The sequence below is a fragment of the Mustela lutreola genome, chromosome 1 (genome assembly GCF_030435805.1).
Source record: "Mustela lutreola isolate mMusLut2 chromosome 1, mMusLut2.pri, whole genome shotgun sequence".
NCBI lineage: Eukaryota > Metazoa > Chordata > Mammalia > Carnivora > Mustelidae > Mustela > Mustela lutreola.
Window position 1 is genome coordinate 29150636 of NC_081290.1, and position 25221 is coordinate 29175856.

Consider the following 25221-nt stretch of genomic DNA (forward strand, 5'->3'; position numbering starts at 1 on the left):
CTTTTACCTTTTTCTTTTCTAACATTTTTTAACTAGTTTATCCAATATATATATTTTTTCTTTTTTATATTTTTCTAATTTGTTTTCTTTTTTTTAATTCTTTTCTTTTAATTTTTTTTCTTTTTTCTTTTTTTTTCTTTCTTCCTTTTTGAACCTCTTTTTATCCCCTTTCTACCCCCTCACGATTTGGGATCTCTTCTAATTTGGTTAAAGCATATTTTCCTGGGGTTGTTGCCACCCTTTTAGTATTTTACTTGCTCCTTCATATACTCTTATCTGGACAAAATGACAAGACGGAAAAATTCAACACAAAAAAAAGAACAAGAGGCAGTACCGAAGGCTAGGGACCTAATCAATACAGACATTGGTAATATGTCAGATCTAGAGTTCAGAATGACAATTCTCAAGGTTCTGGCCGGGCTCGAAAAAGGCATGGAAGATATAAAAGCCCTTTCTGGAGAAATAAAAGAACTAAAATCTAACCAAGTTGAAATCAAAAAAGCTATTAATGAGGTGCAATCAAAAATGGAGGCTCTCACTGCTAGGATAAATGAGGCAGAAGAAAGAATTAGTGATATAGAAGACCAAATGACAGAGAATAAAGAAGCTGAGCAAAAGAGGGACAAACAGCTACTGGACCACGAGGGGAGAATTCGAGAGATAAGTGAGACCATAAGACGAAACAACATTAGAATAATTGGGATTCCAGAAGAAGAAGAAAGAGAGAGGGGAGCAGAAGGTATACTGGAGAGAATTATTGGGGAGAATTTCCCCAATAAGGCAAAGGGAACGAGCATCAAAATTCAGGAGGTTCAGAGAACGCCCCTCAAAATCAATAAGAATAGGCCCACACCCCGTCACCTAATAGTAAAATTTACAAGTCTCAGTGACAAAGAGAAAATCCTGAAAGCAGCCCAGGAAAAGAAGTCTGTAACATACAATGGTAAAAATATTAGATTGGCAGCTGACTTATCCACAGAGACCTGGCAGGCCAGAAAGAGCTGGCATGATATTTTCAGAGCACTAAATGAGAAAAACATGCAGCCAAGAATACTGTATCCAGCTAGGCTATCATTGAAAATAGAAGGAGAGATAAAAAGCTTCCAGGACAAACAACAACTGAAAGAATTTGCAAACACCAAACCAGCTTTACAGGAAATCTTGAAAGGGGTCCTCTAAGCAAAGAGAGAGCCTACAAGTGGTAGATCAGAAAGGAACAGAGACCATATACAGTAACAGTGACCTTACAGGCAATACAATGGCACTAAATTCATATCTCTCAATAGTTACCCTGAATGTGAATGGGCTAAATGCCCCTGTCAAAAGACACAGGGTATCAGAATGGATAAAAAAACAAAACCCATCTATATGTTGCCTCCAAGAAACTCATTTTAAGCCCGAAGACACCTCCAGATTTAAAGTGAGGGGGTGGAAAGGAATTTACCATGCTAATGGACATCAGAAGAAAGCAGGAGTGGCAATCCTTATATCAGATCAATTAGATTTTAAGCCAAAGACTATAATAAGAGATGAGGAAGGACACTATATCATACTCAAAGGGTCTGTCCAACAAGAAGAGCTAACAATTTTAAATATCTATGCCCCCAACGTGGGAGCAGCCAACTATATAAACCAATTAATAACAAAATCAAAGAAACACATCAACAATAATACAATAATAGTAGGGGACTTTAACACTCCCCTCACTGAAATGGACAGATCATCCAAGCAAAAGATCAGCAAGGAAATAAAGGCCTTAAACGACACACTGGACCAGATGGACATCACAGATATATTCAAAACATTTCATCCCAAAGCAACAGAATACACATTCTTCTCTAGTGCACATGGAACATTCTCCAGAATAGATCACATTCTCGGTCCTAAATCAGGACTCAATCGGTATCAAAAGATTGGGATCATTCCCTGCATATTTTCAGACCACAATGCTCTGAAGCTAGAACTCAACCACAAGAGGAAGTTTGCAAAGAACCCAAATACATGGAGACTAAACAGCATCCTTCTAAAGAATGAATGGGTCAACCGGGAAATTAAAGAAGAATTGAAAAAAATCATGGAAACAAATGATAATAAAAACACAATGGTTCAAAATCTGTGGGACACAACAAAGGCAGTCCTGAGAGGAAAATATATAGCGGTACAAGCCTTTCTCAAAAAACAAGAAAGGTATCAGGTACACAACCTAACCCTACACCTAAAGGAGCTGGAGAAAGAACAAGAAAGAAACCCTAAGCCAAGCAGGAGAAGAGAAATCATAAAGATCAGAGCAGAAATCAATGAAATAGAAGCCAAAAAGACAATAGAGCAAATCAACGAAACTAGGAGCTGGTTCTTTGAAAGAATTAATAAAATTGATAAACCCCTGGCCAGACTTATCAAAAAGAAGAGAGAAAGGACCCAAATAAATAAAATCATGAATGAAAGAGGAGAGATCACAACTAACACCAAAGAAATACAAACTATTATAAGAACATACTATGAGCAACTCTACGCCAACAAATTTGACAATCTGGAAGAAATGGATGCATTCCTAGAAACATATAAACTACCACAACTGAACCAGGAAGAAGTAGAAAGCATGAACAGACCCATAACCAGTAAGGAGATTGAAACAGTCATTAAAAATCTCCAAACAAACAAAAGCCCAGGGCCAGACGGATTCCCGGGGGAATTCTTCCAAACATTTAAAGAAGAACTAATTCCTATTTTCCTGAAACTGTTCCAAAAAATAGAAATGGAAGGAAAACTTCCAAACTCATTTTATGAGGCCAGCATCACCTTGATCCCCAAACCAGACAAGGATCCCATCAAAAAAGAGAGCTATAGACCAATATCCTTGATGAACACAGATGCGAAAATACTCAACAAAATACTAGCCAATAGGATTCAACAGTACATTAAAAGGATTATTCACCACGACCAAGTGGGATTTATTCCAGGGCTGCAAGGTTGGTTCAACATCCGCAAATCAGTCAATGTGATACAACACATCAATAAAAGAAAGAACAAGAACCATATGATACTCTCAATAGATGCTGAAAAAGCATTTGACAAAGTACAGCATCCCTTCCTGATCAAACTCTTCAAAGTGTAGGGATAGAGGGCACATACCTCAATATCATCAAAGCCATCTATGAAAAACCCACCGCAAATATCATTCTCAATGGAGAAAAACTGAAAGCTTTTCCGCTAAGGTCAGGAACACGGCAGGGATGTCCATTATCACCACTGCTATTCAACATCGTACTAGAGGTCCTAGCCTCAGCAATCAGACAACAAAAGGAAATTAAAGGCATCCAAATCGGCAAAGAAGAAGTCAAATTATCACTCTTTGCAGATGATATGATACTATATGTGGAAAACTCAAAAGACTCCACTCCAAAACTGCTAGAACTTATACAGGAATTCAGTAAAGTGTCAGGATATAAAATCAATGCACAGAAATCAGTTGCATTTATCTACACCAACAGCAAGACAGAAGAAAGAGAAATTAAGGAGTCAATCTCATTTACAATTGCATCCAAAACCATAAGATACCTAGGAATAAACCTAACCAAAGAGGCACAGAATCTATACTCAGAAAACTATAAAGTACTCATGAAAGAAATTGAGGAAGACACAAAGAAATGGAAAAATGTTCCATGCTCCTAGATTGGAAGAATAAATATTGTGAAAATGTCTATGCTACCTAAAGCAATCTACACATTTAATGCAATTCCTATCAAAGTACCATCCATCTTTTTCAAAGAAATGGAACAAATAATTCTAAAATTTATATGGAACCAGAAAAGACCTCGAATAGCCAAAGATATTGAAAAAGAAAGCCAACGTTGGTGGCATCACAATTCCGGACTTCAAGCTCTATTACAAAGCTGTCATCATCAAGACAGCATGGTACTGGCACAAAAACAGACGCATAGATCAATGGAACAGAATAGAGAGCCCAGAAATAGACCCTCAACTCTACAGTCAACTAATCTTCGACAAAGCAGGAAAGAATGTCCAATGGAAAAAGACAGCCTCTTCAATAAATGGTGCTGGGAAAATTGGACAGCCACATGCAGAAAAATGAAATTGGACCATTTCCTTACACCACACACAAAAATAGACTCAAAATGGATGAAGGACCTCAATGTGCAAAAGGAATCCATCAAAATCCTTGAGGAGAACACAGGCAGCAACCTCTTCGACCTCTGCCGCAGCAACATCTTCCTAGGAACAACGCCAAAGGCAAGGGAAGCAAGGGCAAAAATGAACTATTGGGATTTCATCAAGATCAAAAGCTTTTGCACAGCAAAGGAAACTGTTAACAAAATCAAAAGACAACTGACAGAATGGGAGAAGATATTTGCAAACAACATATCAGATAAAGGACTAGTGTCCAGAATCTATAAAGAACTTAGCAAACTCAACATCCAAAGAACAAATAATCCAATCAAGAAATGGGCAGAGGACATGAACAGACATTTCTGCAAAGAACACATCCAGATGGCCAACAGACACATGAAAAAGTGCTCCATATCACTCGGCATCAGGGAAATACAAATCAAAACCACAATAAGATATCACCTCACACCAGTTAGAATGGCTAAAATAAACAAGTCAGGAAATGACAGATGCTGGTGAGGATGCGGAGAAAGGGGAACCCTCCTACACTGTTGGTGGGAATGCAAGCTGGTGCAGCCACTCTGGAAAACAGCATGGAGGTTCCTCAAAATATTGAAAATAGAACTGCCCTATGACCCAGCAATTGCACTACTGGGTATTTACCCTAAAGATACAAACGTAGTGATCCAAAGGGGCACATGCACCCGAATGTTTATAGCAGCAATGTCCACAATAGCCAAACTATGGAAAGAACCTAGATGTCCATCAACAGATGAATGGATCAAGAAGATGTGGTATATATACACAATGGAATACTATGCAGCCATCAAAAGAAATGAAATCTTGCCATTTGCAACAACATGGATGGAACTAGAGCGTATCATGCTTAGTGAAATAAGTCAAGCAGAGAAAAACAACTATCATATGATCTCCCTGATATGAGGAAGTGGTGATGCAACATGGAGGCTTAAGTGGGTAGGAGAAGAATCAATGAAACAAGATGGGACTGGGAGGGAGACAAACCATAAGTGACTCTTAATCTCACAAAACAAACTGAGGGTTGCTGGGGGGAAGGGATTTGGGAGAAGGGGGTGGGATTATGAACATTGGGGAGGGTATGTGCTTTGGTGAGTGCTGTGAAGTATATAAACATGGTGATTCACAGACCTGTACCTCTGGGGATAAAAATATATGTGTATAAAAAATAAAAAATTAAAAAAGAATTACAGACTTTATACAAGGTAAAAGTGTGATTGATTTTAAGATGTATTATTGTCTAAATCAGTATATTTTTGCTGCCTTTTTTAAACCTGTAAAGGTAGGTTTTTGATGAAAATATACAGTAACCTTTATTTCCTTTAGTTACTAAGTGGCAATTCCAGAGAGAGTCTCACTTTTCTCATGTTATTTTTAAAATTTCAAGAAGTGTCACCTACATTGAAACATTTGCTAAATCTGAACTTTCAGAATGCTAGTAGGATACACTTTAATTGGATCTATAAAAGTAATTCTCCAAAGACTGTACCTCTGACCAGTTTACAGAAACCAATTCCGGGTTTACAGAGGAAAAAGTGAAACACTGAAAAACGGTAAGTGTTCCCTTGTTCAGCCTGATGTTTGGAGGAAAAACTAAGGAATGAAGCATTAGTAGTCCATTTGAGTGCACTTCATTATTTTTTTATCTTGGGTTGGTTGAAATGTATAATCCCATTGCATTTTATGTGGTTTTCTTCAGCGTTCCAAGGTCATGAAAACTATTAATGCCATGGATAATAATATGTTTACCAGATATCACTCACTTTGATTTCCATAGTAATGATAAACAGGAGTAGATCAATGAAATTGACACATAACTCAAAAGGATCTTTTTATTCAGTTAATAATTTCAGTATTCCTAGAGAATACAATTTTTTAAATCTGTTTTCTGCTTTGACATTTTTATTTTTTTGTAATGGTTGTTTTTGACCAGCACTAACATTAACAAGTTGAAAAACAATACTGATCTGTTATGTTCTATGATTCACTAGTCTTGTTTACTGCTTATTTTGGGTTTTCCCATACCCAAATCTTATCTGGTGGGAACGCAGGGGTAGACAATTGAATAGTCAAAGGAGAGGCAATCAAAATAAGAGAAGTAAATGGCCTCGATAATCCATACCTTAGCTAATCAACCTCCTAATTTTTGAGTGTTGATTGGATTCACAGGCCGTGAAATGGAGTCCTGTAAAGTTTTCCTAACTAAACCTCAACTTAATTTTGCTTCCTGGTAAAAAACTCTGTGAAGTTTAGAAACCGTATATGAAGTTAGAGTACACCAGAGGTGACCTAGGACCCAAATTAGAGAATAGACCAAGCAGGTATCTTGGAAAACTGGCTGAGTAAGCATGGTACTTGTTAGAAATGGTAGCCTGTACACCTAAGTCTACAACCTGTGGATAAACAATTTTGTTTCATGAATTGTTCATGGACTGAATTACATCAACAGTTTTCTCCTTTGCACTAAGATTGATAAAATTATTTTCCACAAATTTCTAATTATTTTTCTGTAGCATTTTTGAATGTGGAACAATATGAATTTACTATTAGTTTTGTTTTAATTATATTTATCTTTTTGTGACTTTTTAAATAAGTTTTATTTATATATGCATATATGTATAAATAAATGAACATATTAGTTATATATAAATGTGTTTTATGTTTATATGTATAAATAAATAAACATTAACATTATGTATATATATATATATATATATATATATATATATATATATATAAAGGTGTTTTATAAATTCTGGTGATCCTAAGGATTTTAATATTATTATTTAAGGTTGAAGCATGCTGGCTAGAAATTCTTTTTTTAATTTCTAACTTCTTTCAAGTTTCTGACTCCTTAAAAATAACCATTTTATTTAATATAGGTTTTTAACTGACAAGTGAGCTCTAGACATTAAAAAATAGCACCAGTTTAACAAGATAAATCTTTTCAAGACACATAAATGTCACCAGAACTCTCAAAAGGCAGATTTTGACTTATATTATCCTGTTATGTATAATGTTTTGTCTATCATAGAAATAAAATTGGCTTTTTAATTTAATTTTTTTTTGTTGTTATTGTTTTGTTTTTTGTTTTTAAAGAGAGAGCAGGGGTAGGTAGAGGGTGAGGGAGAGAGAAAGTCTTAAGCGGGCTCCATGGCTAACATAAACCTAATGCAAAGCTTGATCTCACAACCCTGAGATCACAACCTGAGCCGAAATCAAGAATCAGACATTTAAATGACTGAGCCATCCAGATGCCCCTTCAATTTAGTTTTTAAGCATTATGTAATAGCCATGGTTACATTTTTGTTGATTAAAATTGGGCTTTTTCTCACAGTTATTTGCCTAGCATAAACTTTCTGGCTCCACTCACATTTTTGCAAATGGCAAGATTTCATTCCTTTTACGGCTGTATAATATTCCATTTTATATATGTGCGCTACACACACACACATACATACAAACAATACCACATCACATTTTCTTTATCATTCATCAGTTGATGGACATTTGGGCTGTTTCCATAATTTGGCTATTGTAGATAATGCTGCTATCGACATCAGGGTGCTTATGTGGAATTTAAGAAACAGAACAAGTGAGCAAAAGGAAGAAAAATAGAGGGTGGCGACCAAGAAATAGACTCTTAACTGTAGGAAGCAAACTGATCGTTATCAGAGGGGAGGTGGGATGAGATGGTTAAATAGGTGCTGGTTAAACAGTGATGGTTAAACAGTGTATAAGTGCCTGATGTTGTATGGAAGTATTGAGTTACTATACTGTACACATGAAACTAAGATTATACTGTATTTAACTAACTGGAATTTAAATCAAACCTTTAAAAAATGTTTAAAGAAGTTTCTTAAGGTAAATATATTTGGACCTAACGTAAGTGACCAGTGATATCAAACATGTAAAACTATGAATCTATGGGCTTCTCTCCTATCTGGAGAGTTTGTTCTATGGTGTTATTCTATGACTTTTGCCCTTACCTTCCTTTCCCTGGGGTTCAGTTCATGATTTTCTCAATCTAAGTCCAAGTACCTGCCTCAATTTGTTGAAAGCCTTATTCTCTGAAGCCCCGAGCTTCAAGCAAGATTGCCGTAGAGTGAAGAGTTGGTATCATATTTAATAATATTTTATGGTACTTGGGGCACCTTGGTGGCTCAGTTGGTTAAGTGTCTTCCTTCAGCTCAGGTCATGATCTCAAGGTCCTGGGGTTGAGCCCCATGTTGAGCTCTCTGTTCAGTGGGGAGTCTGCTTCTCCCTCAGCCTCTGACCCTCCCTCCTGCATGTGCTTTCTCTCTCTCAAATAAAATTTAAAAAATAAATATGTATTGTGTGGTACACTTAAAGATTTGTCAAATTATGTTAAATGTTATTATTGAATTTTAAAAAACAGGGGAGAGAGATTTAAAAAAAAAAAAAAACAGAGTTGGAGATCATAGGCCATATACATCAGAACTTAAAAGCCATTTAAGAGAAACGGAGTGAGGAAGAAGACACACTTCAAATGAGATTACATGAGTTATCAGGAACAGAGTAAGTAGAAACTACTAAAACTAGAATTGACTGAAGCCCTAGAAAAGAAAATAGGGAGGAACACAGAGTATTAGAAGCAAGGCAGGGTGTGAAAGCAATTGCAGAATTCTTCTCTAGCCTCCTTGCAGCTTAATGAAATCCTGTTGAGCAGGTGCTGAGGTCTTCATATATCAAGATTCCTCTAGACACTGCCTCCCAGGATTCTCATCCTAGATGTTATGTCTTCAATAAAGGCTCTTCAGTATACCAAAAGCTATATAATTAATATGTTCCCCCAGTACTTTACTGAATGCCTGCACTGTGCCAGGCATTCTGCTAGGAAATTCCTTATCAGTGGTTTGGCCCCTATTCTCTCCTAAAATCACACAAGGAGAATTTTCAGTGACTAGAAGATGGAAGATGGTGCCTGATTCTTTTCTTTGTCATAGTTGTTAATATAATCATCTTTTCCAAGCCCACAATAGATGCTTTAAGTTTAGGGATTTTCTATGCTATCCTACATGTGAAGTGGGGGGTTCTTTGCTAGGATTCGAATTTCTTAGATGTGCTGTTCTGTTACCATACTCTACCTGGACTGGCCACTTCCTAAGAGACCAAACACTGCCTGTATTACCAGAGGGACTTAAAGACCTCTCTTTCTCCATCCCTGCCTTACTGGTTTCCACTCCAGGATATCTGACATAATCTCCGCAGTGGTTTTAGGCTTTTTATAAATGACAGGCTTCTTCAGCTGCTTCCATTTTCTACCAGACAGTGCATCCTCGGGGAAAGAATTATTAAACTAGATTATTTCAGTAATAAAGGAAAAGGAAAAGAGAAAATACATCTGAAACTCTCAAAAATTTACTTGCCAGTGTAAAATGGAAGACAGTAATTATTGAACAAGTGACTATTATTGATAAGAAAAATGATTGTGATTATAGCTACCAATTTTACTTAGAGGATTTATTCCTCAAAAATAAACAAGCACATTAATATTTAACTACATTTATGCTTATCACAGTATCATGTGTTTGAGAAAATAAATGGAATCAACATTAGTGCTCAGCAGTGGAAGGGTGGTAAAATAAAGGATGTATCTGTGCAACTGTACATACATTGGTATGTATCTATAATTAAAATGATGTTGATATTGATATGAGAAGATTTGCAAAATATATAACTATGCACAAAGTACAGGTTACAGGAGTGCCTGGGTGGCTTAGCTGGTTTAGTGCTAGATTCTTGATTTCGGTGCAGGTCATTATCTTGGGGTCCTGAGATCGAACTCCATGTCAGGCTTTATGCTCAGTGCAACGTCATCTTGTCCCTCTTTCTCTGCTCCTTTCTCTCTCTGTATCTCTAATAAATAATATCTTTAAGAAAAATACAGGTTACAAAGAACCTGAACACAGAATATCCCCCAAATTTACCATTGGTTCTGACTAAGTAATCTAGTTGGTGGGAATTCAAGAGTTTTTCATCTTTACTCCTTTTTGTTGTTGTTCATTTGCATTTTTTCATTTTTTCCAAGGAATGTGTATTTCCTTTTAACTGTGAAAATAAAGCTAAAAAGAACTATTTTGAATTTCAAAAAGATCTAATTGCTTTCATCTACTAAATGTTTACTGCATCAGTCACTTAGGTAGGCACTTTACATTAATTATTTCTGTTCTCACCAATACTTAAAAATAGGTATAATGTGTTTTTTTGTTGTTGTTTGTTTGTTTGTTTCTATTTTCCTTCTTTGTTTTTAGAAGAAGGAAGTATTAATCAGATTGACAGATGGAAGAGCCCTGGTTCCTACTCAACAGGATTGCTGTGTGATAACAGGTTCCTCTCTCATGGGCAGTCTATCTTCCACCCTATTCATTGGGTTAGGTGAAGAAAATCCACCCCCTCCAAGGCTTTTCTTCCCCCTTCTCTTTGATAATATCTTAGTATGCTTGTCATTGATGTTAATTTGGGTAGAATACAGTGATGGAGTGGAATCAAAAAGATTAAACTGGGAATGAGAAAAGGAAATCTGAATTTTAAAAAAGGAAACAAGGAATTTTCACACAACTTGCTGGATCAGATATTCTGGAATTCTTTTGTATTCATTTCCCAACAAGATCAGACATTTCTCAGAAAAGCAGTAGTATGGTAGGTCTAAACATTTGACAGCACGTTGATAACATTCTTAGAATAACATTCCTTAACAGGGTATCATTCCCTAATTTAATGTGCATGTGAGTGAAGTTATGCTGATTTTGGAATCAGTCAAGACAACTGCACTGGCCATGAGATAGAGTGATAAAAGTTTTTGTTTTACCTGCTGATTTTTAATGCCATTGAAATAGATTTTTAAAACTCAATGTAATGAAATAGATTTTTAAAGTTTATCACCATCCATTTACATTTCTTTTTCCTTGCAATTTGATGCCAGATTCTTTTCCTGTGCTGTGAACATACTATGTTATGATAATTTTTCTCCTTAATTAATACTATTAGCTAATAAATAAATAAGAAAGTAACTTGTATGAATTTAAAGATAATCAGTATCAACCATCCCTTTGAGATGAAGGAGCTAATGACTGATGACCTTTAATATTTTATAAACATAATGGTGTTTATGAACAGCTCCTCCAGATAGTAAGTAAAGATAAAGCTAAATAGTCAACATTGGTTGGTAAAGCATACATTGAGTCCTGAGGCTTATATGCTCTTATAACAGGACCATCCTGAGGTTGAGAATTCTATTCCCTTGGTTGTCAATAATCATAGCTTCTTTTATTTCTCTAAGGCTTTTCAGTTTTTACTATTATCTAAGGCTAAATTTGTGTTGTACTTCATCTTTTACAAAATAGTACTTTTTTCATAATGCACAGTTTGATTTTTGTCTACCTCATATGCGTTTTGCTAATAATAGTACCCTCTTCTTTGTACTTTGCCCCTTTCCTACCACATGAGGTTCTGCTAGCACCGCTATGCACCAAAAGAACTGGATTGTAACATTACTGAAGTCTGGCTTAATTGGGATGAGTATATAACCTAAGATGAGTGAGTTAGAAGCTTTTGATGAAATATCATATACTGACATTGGGAAATAGAAGATAAGTTCATGATACTGTCTCAGTGATGTCCTCTGCCAAAGAGAGGCCTTTGGTGGAAAAGAATGAGGAAGTAGTAAAGAGAGAAGTAAAGCTAACAAATTCAGAGAATTGATAATGCTTGATTACTTGATAATCTGATGTAGGTACCCCCCCAACCTTTCCAGTTAAGAAAATAACTCCATATCTTTTTCTTTTTTTTCTTTTTTCTTTTATTTTTCTTAAGCTAATTTGAGTTTGGTTCATATCATCTGCAAACAAAATGTAAATTGAGCTTATGAAATGGGGCCAGCATATGTGGATTTTCACCAGCAAGACCTTGCTTCAAAGAAGGCTGTAAGTAAACAGGTAGATAGGATAACCCACTTCATAGGTACAGTCATTCTCCTTCCTTTGTCAATGCAGGATTTATTCATAGGGAGCTTGTTTATAGAGTGGCAGAGTAGGGTGAGCATGGAAGTGATGGTATAGTCAGGGATTCTTTCTCACTAAGACTGACCTTGCAATTGCCACTGCAATTTTTCTCAATCATTGGTAAGCATTAGGTTTCTGATATGAAATGATATTTCTAAGAGATCAGCTAGCTACCTGGCTATCATTCAACTATATTAGGCTTTATCAGTTTTACAAACGTAACAATTTCCAGTCTCCAAAGTACTTGTTTTGATTTTGATTTTGTTTGCATACCTGTATTGTTTTTGTTGGGTCCATTAGTCATAGGTTTACCACATATCCTAAATATGGTCATAATATTCCACACAAATAGTCTCTCATCTTTTGATTTCAGTTTGCAGTAAAACAGATAACACAATAGATCAATCCCTAGGTTTTTCATATACCCCACTTATGGTAATAGATTATAATTTATAATTAGCTTAGTAGTGAAAAAAGAACTAAGTCAAACATGGAATATGTAGGAAAGGATTAAAAAGAAGGCTTGCCAGGTGATGGATATTAAGGAGGGCACATGTTGTGATGATGAGCACAGGGTGTTAAACACAACTAATGAATCATTGAACACTACATCAGAAAATGAACATAATAAAAAATAAATAAAACAAAACAAACAAACAAACAAACAAACAAAAAAAAACAAGCCTTGAGATGGGCAGAAACCAGGGTAGCTCTGGTTTTGTCTCTAGTAGGTGAGGCTGACTGAGTCTCTAATGCACTGTCATCAGATCTGCTCTTTGCTAGAAGCGGAATTTCTCATACATTATCTGTACTGACTGCATCCAGTTGTACTTCTTCTATTTTTCTTAAAACCATTGAATTCAGGCTATTGCTCTCTCTTTCTCCAGTGAAATTTCCTTAAGTCCAGAGTCTTCCCATATTGCTAAATTCACTGGTCATTTTTCAGTTCACATTAACTTATCATTGATACCTGATACAAATAGTTGTCTTTTCCTTGAAATTTTTTCTGTAGCTGGCTTTCAGTTGACTACACTTTCCCACTTTTCTTTTTCACTGGTAGCTTTTTCTCAGTCTCATTTACCGTTTTTCCTCATGTGGTTAACACTCTAAGGGTAGAGTGATCTAGGACTCAGTCTTTGATAATTTCTCTTCTTTTTCCATACTCACTTATTTGATGATCTCATTTAGTCTTGGGGCTTTAAATACAATTATGTATCTGCGATAGATTATAACATTGCACTCATTCTTTCATTCTGTGTCTCTGTAACAAGATTTCACACTTTCCCTCTTTCTGTGTGACTAACACTGACCCGTGCCTCCTTATAGGAAGAGTTATGTCACTACCCCTTTCTTGGGCTTAATCATATGATTGATCAGGTTAGGCCAATGAAATGTGCATGGAAATGACAGTTTGCCAGGTCTTAACAGAAGCTTTATTTATTAATACTCTTGCTCTTATTTTGTCATATAAAACAAGACTGGTATATCCCAGAAAGAGATTCTTCCTTCAGGCGGGATGCTGGAATAAGAAAACAAAAACAGTAGTGCAACATGAAGCCCAAATAGCAACTAAGAAGTAATGTGAGTGAGAAATAAATATTTCTTTTTGCAGCCCAGTGAGATTTGGGGAATAGAGTTGTTGCTACTGCAGAGCTAAGTAAAATACCATCAATGTGTTTGTTTTTTGTTTTTTTTTTAAAGATTTTATTTATTGACAGAGAGCACAAGTACGCAGAGAGGCAGGTGGGGGGTTGTGGGGGGGGGGGAAGCAGGCTCCCTGCTGAGCAGAGAGCCCGATGTGGGACTCCATCCCAGGACCCTGGGATCATGACCTGAGCTGAAGGCAGAGGTTTAACCCACTGAGCCACCCAGGCGCCCTACCATCAATGTGTTAATGACTCCCTAATTTCTACCTCTAGCCCAGCCTTTCTTTTGTACTCCCAACCTACATGTCTGAATGTTTACTGAGGATTTTTATTTAGATAACTAGTGGTCTTCTCAAACCTAACATATCCAAAACCAAATTCTTGCTCTTTTCCTGACATACTCCCAGCCCCTTCCCTGTGGATGCCACACTTTCACTTGCTGCAGCCGGCAAACCATGGGATCATCCTTGATTCCTTTTATCATCATCCCCACATTCCAATCAGGAAATCCTGTTAGCTCTACTTTGAAAGTATATCCATAATTCTGCCACTTTTCCCCACTTTCATCGCTACTGTCCTGCTCTAAGCCACAATTAGTTATTGCTTGGATTTAAAAGGAACCTCCTTCCTTCACCCTTATTCCTCCATAGCTTCTTTCTGCACAGCAGTCATATTTTGAAATGACAATTTGAAGTTGTCTTTCCTTGCTCACTACTCTTTGTTAGCGGCCTGTCTCAATCAGAGGTAGGCCAAATCTTTAAAATGGCTTATAAATCCCTATCTGGTCTTCTCTTTTACTTCCTCTCTAATTTCAACCTCCTTTCTCTCCTGTTTACTTCACCCAACCTCACTGGCCTCTTTATTGTTTATGGAACATGAAGATCACTGTCCTCTGAGGACTTTTTTTACTTGCTTTTGCCTCTGTCTTTTCTTTCAGTTAGCCATATGGTTTACTGTCTTACTTCCTTTTAAATCTCCGCTTAAATACCATCTTTTCAGGGGCGCCTGGGTGGCTAAGAGGGTTAAGCCTCTGCCTTCTGCTCAGGTCATGGTTCCAGGATCCTGGGATCAAGCCCTGCATCGGGCTATCTGCTCAGTGGGGAGGCTGCTTCTCCCTCTCTCACTGCCTGCTGCTCTGCCTACTTGTGATCTCTGTCAAATAAATAAATAAAATCTTAATAAATAAATAAACAAACAAATAAATAAATACCATCTTTTCAGTGAGGCCTTTTCTTCAGTACCCAGTTCTAAATTACATACTCTCATTGTCATTCCCTTGCCCAGCGTTTACTATTTGTTACATTATAGGATTTATTTTGTTGGTTGCCCCTCTCTCAATTAGAATGTATGCTTTAAGACTACAGAAATCTTTATTTTGGTCCTTTCTATATCCACAGTAGTCCTAGAATATAGTAGGTTCAATAAATACCTGTTAAAAGAATATGTTGAGATATTCTTTTACTCTTATATATACTCTCATATATACTCTCATATATACTGTTATGAACTGAATGTTTGTGTTCCCCCAAAAACTCATATGTTGGAGCCTTAACCCCTAATGTGATGATAGGAGGTGGAACCTTTGGAAGGTAATTAAATCTATATGAGATTATGAGGGTGGGACCCCCATGAAGGATGAGTATGTCTTTACAAGAAGAGACCAGAACTTGCTCTCTCTCTTAACATGTGAGGGTATGGCGAAAAGTCAGAAAATTGAAAGCCAGAAAGAGGACTCTTACCGGGAACCAAATCGCACCTTGATCTTGGACTTATCCTCCAGAATTGTGAGAAATAAGTGTCTGCTGTTTAAACTACATAGTTTATGGTATTTTGTTAGAGCAGCTTAAGCCAATTTAGACATAACACCTTCTTCTTTTTTTATAATTTTTTTTATTTTTTATAAGCATATAATATATTTTTATCCCCCGGGGTACAGGTATGTGAATCACCTGGTTTACACACTTCACAGCACTCATCATAGCACATACCCTCCCCAATGTCCATAACCCGAGCCCCCTTCCCCCCAGCAACCCTCAGTTTGTTTTGTGAGATTAAGAGTCACTTATGGTTTGTCTCCCTCCCAATCTCATCTTGTTTCATTTATTCTTCTCCTACCCCCTTACCCCCCCCCTCCCCGTTGCATCTCCACTTCCTCATAGCAGGGAGATTATATGCTGGTTGTCTTTCTCCGCTTGACTTACTTCGCTAAGCATGATACTCTCTAGTTCCATCCACGTCATTGCAAATGACAAGATTTCATTTCTTTTGATGGCTGCATAATATTCCATTGTAGACATAATACCTTCTTAAACTCTAATGAAACTTCAGTCTTTTAGGTTACCAAAATGTTTGAATTTCAGGATTATTTCCAAGTCATTGTGAAATAGAGATGTGAAACATCAAACAGAGATTTCCTGGAAACTCTTAATTTTTCAGTCATGTAACATTAAGTGAATTATATGACCTTTTCTTTTAGCCCAACAGATGGATTTCCTTGTGCATAGGAACAAGGGCCTCTTGATGTAGGGTAATTTTATTAGATTCATGTTCCCCCCCCCCCCATGGAGTAAATTAAAAAAAAAAAAAGTATAATTGTCAGATCCAGAAAATGCATTTTTAAAAAATATTTTATTTATTTATTTGACAGACAGAGATCATAAGTAGGCAGAGAGGCAGGCAGAGAGAGGAAGGGAAGCAGGCGCCCCACCAAGCTGAAAGCCCGATGTGGGGCTCGATCCCAGGACCCTGGGATCATGACCTGAGCTGAAGGCAAAGGCCTTAACCCACTGAGCCACCCGGGCGCCCCTAAGCTAGTTTAGTATCTTTAGTTCCATACAGGACAAGCTTTTTTTGTGTGGCACAAGCTTACTAACATACATATACATCATACTTTGGATGATGTAGCAGTCTTTATCTTTAAAATGTTGTTTTTGGGGGCACCTGGGTGGCTCAGTCAGTTAAGCCTCTGCCTTTGGCTCAGATCATGATCTCAGGGTCCTGGGATTGAGCCCCACATTTGGCTCTTTGCTCAGCCAGGAGTTTGCTTCTCTCTACCACTCTACTCCTCTTCCTGCTCATGCTCTCTCATTCAAATAAATAAATAAAATCTTTAAAAAATTAAAAAAAATTAATATGCATCCAGGGGAAAGGTATAAATAGTAAGAGGAAATTGTGATGTTGACTTAAAAATAAGGTTGACTAGGACTACTTTATTGCCATCTCTTGAAGATTATTTGCTTTTTAACATGTAGGTTAAAAAATTAGTAAATAGTCTATAGCACTTAACGTTAAGTTAGCTATTAGTGATCAAGAGACACCCTGGATATGTCGGATAGAATTCTTGGAAATCCTATTTTGCTTTTGTAAGATCTAGGTAAGAAGATCTAGATCTCCTGGGTGCATGGAAAAGTCCAGGTGCTAATTTTATTATTTATTTCCAGCTACTGAAATAAAATAGTTGAAGAAAGAAGGCAGAAATCCAAGAGACATTATTTCTCTTACCTTTCTTCTCTATAACTAATCAGTCACCAGATTCAGGAAAGGCTAATTTATTGATCTTCTTCCCTTTTCTGCATTCCCATCGCCAAGTACATTAAATTTTTAATCATTTCCCACTGAGTTTATTTCAACAGTGCTCATCTTACTACCAGATCTGCCCTTTTTCACATTGTGCATACAGTTATTTATTCTGTAAGCTGTGTCTCATCAGACTACTCTCCAGCTTAAAATTCTTTAGTGGCCCCTCATGGCCATCAGGATCTAGTTCAGGAAACAGCTTACCAGGAAATGGTAAAATAAGTCCAAAAAAGTTGTGTTTTTTGCTATAGTTATTTTGCTGTTTTTTAATATCACGTGCAAATTCCCTTAAAACTTTCTTCCTCTCCTCCTCTCCCCCCAGTTCTTCTTCTTCTTCTTATTTTGTCTCCTCCTTTTCTAATACTATAAACATAGGCTTTGCTGCTCTACTGAAGGTAGTCTTTCACTGCCCTGTACTCTTATAGAAACAAGGGCATATGCTTTTCAGTCTATCTAAAATCATTTGTTGTTTTCTCCAATGGGCTATAAGCTTCGTGAAGTCAGACATATGTCTTTGTCACCGTTTTATCTCCAGGGCACAGGAAAATTCTAATACACAACAAATACATATTTAGATATGTGTTCTTTCATTTAAGTAAATATACTGTCTTTTCTAAAATTGCTGGTAATTGGCATTCTCACCTTTTAACAGGGATTTGAAAATAATATTGGCCATTGTTGTTCTTTGTATTTGAATTTTCCACCACCATCAGGCCTCCTTGAACACCTCAGATAACAGGGACCTCACTACCTGACAAGGAAGCCTATTTCTTTTTAAGATAGCTTTAATATTTATAATTGTCTTCTTTGTGTTGAGCCAAAATCTACCTCTAAAGTTCTTTCTAATTTGTCTCACTTTTGCCCCATTGAACCTCATTCACTGTTATTGAAGACATAAATAATGGAAGGTTTTGGCTCTTTATGTGTCTTGCTGCCATAACAGATTTTACTTTGTATGTGGAGAAAAAAGACTTTATTCAGGAGTTTCTTATTACACATCTATACATAATGCAGGCAGTTGTTCATTGCAGCATGACCCAATTAGACAAAAGCATTTAAACAGTATATTTATCATTGAACAGTAAAAGATTATGCTAGTAAAGGTAGTGCACAGAAATGTGCAGTATACTTCAGGGAAATGTGGAATTCTAAAATCTGGGTATTAAGCTTTCCATGATAAAAGATGTTAAAGTCATCCTAAAGTACAGTGACTTCTTGCAATTGCCTTAGAGGACCAAACTGAATAGAGATGATTCTTTCAGCAATATATGACTATAACACTAAAACTTTTCTTCAGAAATCTTGATAAACTGGTTTGCAGAATATAGTGTTATAAGATGGGCTTTTTATAACATACTAGAAGTCATATTTATACTTCCCTATAAAGAATATAACTTGTCTTTTCTTAGTCATCTTAAATAATACCAAAGAATCTGACTAGCAAATCTGATATACTTGCAGTTTATTTTTTTAAAAGATTTTATTATTTATTTGATAAAGAGATAGCAAGTACAAGTAGGCAGAGCGGCAGGCAGAGAGAAAGGAAGAAGCAGGCTCTCTGGGGAGTAAGGAGCACAACATGGGGTTTGATCCCAGGACCCTGAGATCATGACCTGAGCCAAAGGCAGCTGCTTAACTAACTGAGCCACCCAGGCACCCCTCCAGTGTGTGTGTGTGTGTGTGTGTGTGTGTGTGTGTGTGTGTGTGTGTATTTATATATATATAAATATGTATATATTTAAAATAATGTATTGATTTGACAGAGAGTGAGAGAAGGAGAGAGAGCACAAGCAGGGGTGCAGCAGAGGAAGAAAGCAGGCTCCCTGCTCCATCCCTGCTCCTGGGACTCCATCCCAGGACCCTGAGATCATGACCAGAGCCGAAGGCAGAGGTTTAACCCACCGAGCCATTCAAGTGCCCTGCTCCAGTATATTTTTTTTTTTTAAAGATTTTATTTATTTATCAGAGAGAGAGAGGGGGAGAGAGCGAACACAGGCAGACAGAATGGCAGGCAGAGGCAGAGGGAGAAGCAGGCTCCCCGCTGAGCAAGGAGCCCGATGTGGGACTCGATCCCAGGACGCTGGGATCATGACCTGAGCCGAAGGCAGCTGCTTAACCAACTGAGCCACCCAGGCGTCCCCAGTATATTTTTAAGTATCAAGCAGTATCAGATAAAATGTCTATGCTTGAGGTTATTATGTAGTTGAAGTAACAAATCAGAATACTAAAACTTAGAGAAACCTAATTTTAATTCAGCAGTATGGGAACATCAGTGATCTGTTTAATAATTAAAATGTATATCTTTATTTATATTTAAAGAAAATATAAGTTGTCTTATATGGTGCTTTATGTTTCTGAGTGAATGACTTGCTTTGAGGATTTGATAGTGAAAATGTAAATTTTACATTTAATTAAATCTCTGACACATTCAAATTGTTTCTCTTTTGGAGAAGCAGAATTCACCCTAGGAGAAATGTCTCTTTACCACCAGTAAGAGGGCTTATTATCAGCTACCATCTTTATCCACCAACAATAAAATTTGAGGGGAGAAGAGGTATAGGTAAAAAATGAGCTTTCGAAATGGATGGAGATATGAAAGAGGAGCAGGGTGTGTAGCATAGAAGGGGAAAAGATAGGTAAACTACATATAGCCATCAGTACCAACAAATGATACTTTCCACTTGGAATTAGGGAAACAGAATCTACCAATGGAAGAAGAAGAAGGCAGCCATCACCTTCCCTTTCATCAGGTACTTCACTTTGTACCATAGTAAGACTATCTACAAAAGATTTAGAGTGGAAAGGTGATGATATGCATGAAAAATTAGTAAATAAGAGCATCGGAGCACTACTGAGTATAACCAGACAGAGAGTTAAGTAATTCTTCGGAATTTGAGGCAAGGTCAGGCAAATTTGAAATCCAGCACGGAATCTTTAAAATAGCCATGAATAGAAGAACCAAGCCCTAAGGTAATGAGTTATAAATGTGTGGCTAGCCCAATAAGTAAGGAAGGTGGTGTTTTCAAAGAGAGTCACTTGCAAACATTGGAAGCACCTTCCAAGAAGTGAATAACAGCTATTTGAAAACATTAAAAGGGTGGACCTCTTAATAGAAAAGTATCCATAAAAAGTATAACCTAACCAATTCTGTATCTGACTTTCTAGAAAGAAGCTGTTAATAAGCCATCCATGGATTACTTAAAACCAGAGCATGAGAGCAGAAATTCCTGTCAGCCCAAAGAGAACAACAGAAGGAGGGAATTATGAGAGCACATGTTTCCAGTTACTCTAGCTTTCTCTGGATCATAAAATTAAATGTAGTCATTGTCTGATGAAACATCTTTTAGTTCGGACTGGTATAACAAATAGCATGCACTGAGTAGCTTATATGTAACAGTTCTGGAGGCCAGAAGTTTGAGATGAGAGTGCCAGCATGGTCAGGGGCATCCCCCTTTTGGGTTGCAGACTGTGGACTTCTCACTGTGTCCGTATCCTCACATGGTGAACAGGGCTAGAGATCTCTGTGGAACCTCTAATCCCATTCATGAGGGCTCCACCTTTAAGATTTAAGCACCTCCCAAAGGATGCTATATGTCAAATATCACTACCTTTGGGGGTTAGGATTTCAAAATAGGGGGAAGGGGGAGGCGCAAATATTCAAACCATAGTAACATTTCTCTAGATGAAAGTCTTAGAGAAGCAGGCCATGACTGAATATGGCCTTGGATGTGTTTTGTTTGCCCTGCACCTTATTTAGAAACCAAATATCTTAAAAATCAGGGTATTTCACATTCATAACTTGGATATTCAGCTCTTCTTTAAAAATCAGATCTGGAAATACAGCTCAGGTTCCAGCGAGACATGAAAGTCAAGTGTAATTAAAGAACATTATTTCATTAGTTCGTAGTTTCCGACATAGCCTGTTTCTCTCAGTACTAAAGCTTAGTGTTCATTCTCATTTTTCTGTCATGCTTACACCATGGGTGTTCTTTGTAGTAGTAGAGGAATATTTCTCTGTGCCCATGAGTCAGAATGGAAAATCAAATCAGCTTACAAATGGACATTGTATTTCCTGTGTTTTAAGAAAACAAAAAAATACATATATTTTTGCTCAAGTGTAAAAAATGCCAACCTGACTCTCAGGAAACCTTCAGCCCCTTTACCACTTTTCTATTATTTGTCTAGCTACTTTTTTTTTTTTTTTTTTTTTTTGTCTAGCTACTTTAAAAAAAAAAAGTTTTATAAATCTTACTTAAAGCTCACCATACAAACTCCTTAGATAATTTGTTTTCCTAGAGTCTTTGTTTGTAGGAGATAGTTACCCTGGATAATGGACTAAGTGGTTATTAACAGTAAATCATCCTGATGTGTCAGTCTGTGAGATTTGGACAGTATGATTTGAACATATGCAACCTAAACAATCCACATAAGTTGCTGGATGAAAGAAGGAATTTTTGTGAGGATAAAGATCAGGTACTGGATTATGATCACTCAGATACTTAAAATAGCTGACTGTTCTGTTCCTTTTTCTTTTAAGTGAAAAAGGAATTTTATTATTTTGAATTTTTTCTGTGTCAACATTTCTAAAATTTATCTAATAAACAATGAATACATTTAATGTATTTAATGTACACTTATTGTGACAGTATTTTATTTTATCTGTAAATAATTGTTAAGTTGATAGCATCTAAGCAGAGAGGAAATTAAGTAATACTGCCTTAAAATAAACACTTAAAGATACTAAATAGTAAAAATAAATGCTTAAGAATTCTGGCATAGTAGCAGTTTGAAAAGGAAAACAGTTTTGGAAAGGTAATCTTTCAGATGACTTCAACTGACTCATGTAAGTGAAGCTGACCTGAGTGCGTTGTCATTGGATATATTGTTAATTCTAAATTATTTTGTCTTCCTTAATATCCTACAAGAGTTTGAATTACCTTCCTCATATTGTAAAGTTATAATCAGGGTATACAAGAGATTCAAATATGCTTTACTAAAGCCTAGGTAGAGAATCAGTTTGTTGCTAAAGTCAGTCATCTTTTTGTTTTGTGTTTATGTGTAAATGCATATATGTTTATGTATACACATATATGTATGTAACTTCAAATACAAATGACATTTGAATTCTTTGATGGTTTTATCCTTAGTCTATATAATTGAAACTTTGATTTTTTAATTTAAGAAGTCTTATAGAACATAAACTCTGTACCTGCCTTGTGCTGGAGCTCTTGCCTCTTAAGTTAATAAATTATGATTTGGTAGGGATGGGGGATAATTATGTAAGTACATAAAGTCTGACTAAATAACGACTAAATTTGGTTAAATTATGATCATGTTCATGAACTCTGATAAAGATGGTCAGGAGCAGATAAGAGACCTTATTTTGTATATGTACTACATGTTGTAGTCCTCTGCAAAATATCATCAAAGAAAATTTTAGAACCCACTAGACTACTTGGGTCACTACTGGTAGAAATAAGATTCTAACCTTGGGTCTGCTATTAAACCATTTAACATAAAGAACACACATGCACACCGCACCCCACTGCTAAGCACATACACAAATAGGAAAATGGGAAATGTGTCTCCTTTAAGTTCATGAAGTTATACCCGTTTAAAAAAAAAGAAAAATTGATACAAGATATTTTATGTATATATTACATATTTTATGTAAATATTTTATATATAGCTATTATATGTATGTATTATATATATGTGTACAGCTATCATGTACATGTATGTGTGTGTATTTTCATTTAACTGAAAAGACATGTACAAACTGTAATGCATAACACTCTTCTTACTCCCTCATATCTTTATCTTTTCCAGTATGGCCCTATGTCTGGATTCCTATCTTGACTTAGCTCTATTAGAATTCATTCATGCAGCAAATGTTTATTGAGAACTTTTATATGTAAGATACTCCATAGGAGCTAGGAATTTAAATATGACTAAAAGAATTTCTATTCTTTTTTTCTTTTTTTAAAGTTTTTATTTATTTGATAAAGAGAGCAAGAGAGCACAAGCCAGGGGGAGCAGTAGAGGGGGAGGGAGAAGCAGGCTCTTAGTCAAACAGAACCCTGAGATCATGACCGGAGCTGAAGGCAGATGCACAGCCAACTGAGCCACCCAGGTGCCCCAAGTTCCTATTCTTAATTAGTTTACAATTAAGTGGGAAAAAAAGGTCAGACAAGCATTGTTAAAAAATTTTGATATATGCAGTTAAGAGCTAAGAGCCCTTTTGTTCTTTGCTGGACACCATATTTTATTGTCACCACCTCCTCCTCTCATTAAACTTTTTATTTTTAGTTTTTTAAGATTTTTTTTCATTTATTTATTTGACAGAGATCACATGTAGGTGGAGAGGCAGGAAGAGAGAGAGGAGGAAGCAGGCTCCCTGCTGGGCAGAGAGCCTGACGTGGGGATTGATCTGATGACCCAAACGGAAGGCAGGGGCTTTAACCCACTGAGCCACCCAGGTGCCCCTCATTAAATTTCTTATAAGTCACTTTTCCTTAGACTACAATAGTTATTATTATTCTTATTTGCATATGAGGAGAATGAACCACGGAAAGTTTGCTGCCTGGCTAAGGTCACATAGTTAATCAAGTTGCAGAGCTGAGACTAGAATTTCCTGGATCCTGCATCCAGGATCATACTGTTCCTATAGTTATTTGCAGCCTCACCAATGTGGTTTTATAAAAATATAGACAATAGGCAGATGACAGTCATGATTAAAGAGATCAGTATGGTGCTTTAATGGATGATAGAATTTTTAGGCCTCTTGTAATTCACTCTTCTCAACAACTTCTGACCTATAGTTAGAATTTCTGATTTCTCCTGGGCTCTCTTGATTTTTAATCCGTAATACTTCCAAAGGTCTGAGAAGGGCATAACAAAAAGCAATTCATCATGTTGGCTAGCAAAGATCCCTATTTCCCTGGGGCAAAGCAATGAACCTTTGAGTTTCAAACAGCTTGGGATATCAAGTCCAAACATTCAGATTCAGACATAAAACTAAAAGGAACTAATCACCTCTGAAAAATGTATTCTCAGCCTTAACTCTATTCTTACTTCCTCAGCAAGAAAGAGTGTTACAGTAACACATACAGGAATAGTTCAGCCATCTCTCCTGTCCTGGGACCAGGAGAACACAGTAGGGATGCCGGACCAATTAAAGCAATATAATCTATATGTGGAAGGAAAACGAGACAGTGTATTTAGCAAAGGCCATTTCTAATGTGCCTCTGGAAGCTGTGCCAGCTCTTTAATGGACACCTTGGCTGCATGAAAGCAGCCGGAAACTATTTTGCACTCCAGATGCTACCATTTAGATGGCTCCCTGCTACTGGTTCTGCTGACAAAGTACACGTAGGGGTAAGGGCTATTTTTCAGAGAGCTCTGGCTTTGGCCTGCATAGGATCCTTTTTAAAGCCTTTTCTACTGAAGAAGGCTCTGATGAAGAAAGACCTGAGGCACTTCTAAGAGAACACTTAGCCTGATATGTAACTCACCTGCCTTCCAAGAAGTTTTCTTGTGTTTGATTTGCAGGAAGCTTAAGTGACTGAGAAATTAGGACTCAGAGTGGTTTCAAGGGTCAAAAGGAGGAGGAATTCCCTAGCCCAGTTGGAAGGCATATTTTACTGTAATTTGCTTCTGTATATACTCACCAGTGTGATTCTCACTTTGCTTCTAGGCATCTGGACACATCAAAAACATTTTCTCATATTTTTTTCTTTGTTTCTGTCAGCTGACTTTTGAATAATTTCCTCTGATTTACTATCTTGTTCAGTAATTCTCTCTTTAGCTGT

The 25221-nt window shown here is 36.7% G+C and overlaps 1 protein-coding gene across 5 annotated transcripts in view; it reads left to right on the top strand.

The window, feature by feature from the left end:
* Window positions 1-25221, top strand: part of LOC131824398 (cytochrome c oxidase subunit 7B2, mitochondrial) — a 163992-nt gene that overhangs the window by 105014 nt on the left and 33757 nt on the right. For 2 of the 5 annotated variants that reach the window (XM_059162238.1, XM_059162227.1), the window contains one exon: window positions 12001-12110. The exons of the other annotated variants lie outside the window; for them this stretch is intronic. The gene's annotated coding sequence lies outside the window, so the exon portion shown is untranslated. The remainder of the gene's footprint in view (window positions 1-12000; window positions 12111-25221) is intronic. 5 annotated transcript variants of the gene reach the window in all.